This window comes from Austrofundulus limnaeus, unplaced genomic scaffold (assembly GCF_001266775.1).
Source record: "Austrofundulus limnaeus strain Quisiro unplaced genomic scaffold, Austrofundulus_limnaeus-1.0 Scaffold153, whole genome shotgun sequence".
NCBI classification, from domain to species: domain Eukaryota; kingdom Metazoa; phylum Chordata; class Actinopteri; order Cyprinodontiformes; family Rivulidae; genus Austrofundulus; species Austrofundulus limnaeus.
In genome coordinates, this window is record NW_013952555.1 from 948804 (window position 1) to 950041 (window position 1238).

The window sequence follows — 1238 nt, forward strand, 5'->3', positions numbered from 1 at the left end:
ATTACAAATAACTTCATTTCTGGACATTTATGGTTTGATTTCTTTGTATGTATGGATCACTTGGGTTGTTACCGACATCTGGTGAAAATTTCATAGCACCTCTAGTAATATATTTACTGAGAAAAATGGTAACTTGTTTAATACCCGCTGAATGTAGATATTAAATCCTAAATCTAAATGTTAAAGTTCAATCTTAAATATGACTGAATGTTAAAGTTTACTTTTAGTAATTTAACATAACCTTTGCTGTTGGTGCTCATCTCAGCTGTCTCCTCACCCTGAGCTAAAAGCAGCTGCTAACGCTGCTAAAGTTGCTAACGCCTCCGTACAAAACATCAAAGTTGCTGTTGGAGTCCAAGCTGCACTTCAAACTACTGAAACTCATGTACCTTTCATGTTGTTTTTCAATTAACACATTTTTATCTAAATTTTAAATACCACCTTCAGCAGCGTTAATTAGCCGAATTAGCAGTGTGAGCAACGTTAGACACCATCGTCTTTCAACAAATCAACCACTAACCACYAGCTGTTTTTGGTCAAGTAAASGGGAAAATTTGAAAATTGAATTCCAGTAATTTGCAGTTCTAAAACAAACAGACGCATCAGGTATYTGCAATTAAAAAGAGCTGAACTGAGCTGTTGTACAAAGCTGATTAACATGAATCATGGCTCCAATGTAAGAAGGGTCAGCTGAAACAAAACAGAGGATGTTTAAACCTCTTCATTTAGAAAGTCCTTATCACCGTCATAAAAGATATCTGCTGTTCCCACGCAGCAGTGTCTAAAATCTAGACCAAGTACAAACAAAATAGAAAGGTTGTAAAAGGAAAGCATACTGGTGAACCAAGACAGACAGAAAACTTAAAGCTTGGCTTGAAAACAGAAAGATGCAAAACATATAATGTCAACAGCATGACCTGCAGATATTCCAGATCTCAGTTTAGTTGAACATCTCTAGTGGAAAAGAAAGAAAATGATCAAAGACGAGACTCCAACTGGCAAAGCTGTCAAAGCTGATCTGTCAACAGCAACAAGAAACAGTTGGATTAGTTAACGGCTAATCTGAGAAAAGCCCAGACTATAGATTTTTGATTGGTTTTATTTGTCATTAATTCGGTCCATGCCTCAGGGAGTTTAAGTCGTYATAAAACCAGTGGTGGTGCAACAAAGTATTGTTTTCCTCTGACATGTGAAATTCCCTATATTTTCTTCCTCTAGTTGATTTAAAAAATAAAATA

At 35.8% G+C, this 1238-nt stretch overlaps 1 protein-coding gene across 1 annotated transcript in view; it reads left to right on the forward strand.

The window, feature by feature from the left end:
* Window positions 1–1238, forward strand: part of mef2b (myocyte enhancer factor 2b) — a 17150-nt gene that overhangs the window by 10662 nt on the left and 5250 nt on the right. The window lies entirely within an intron of this gene.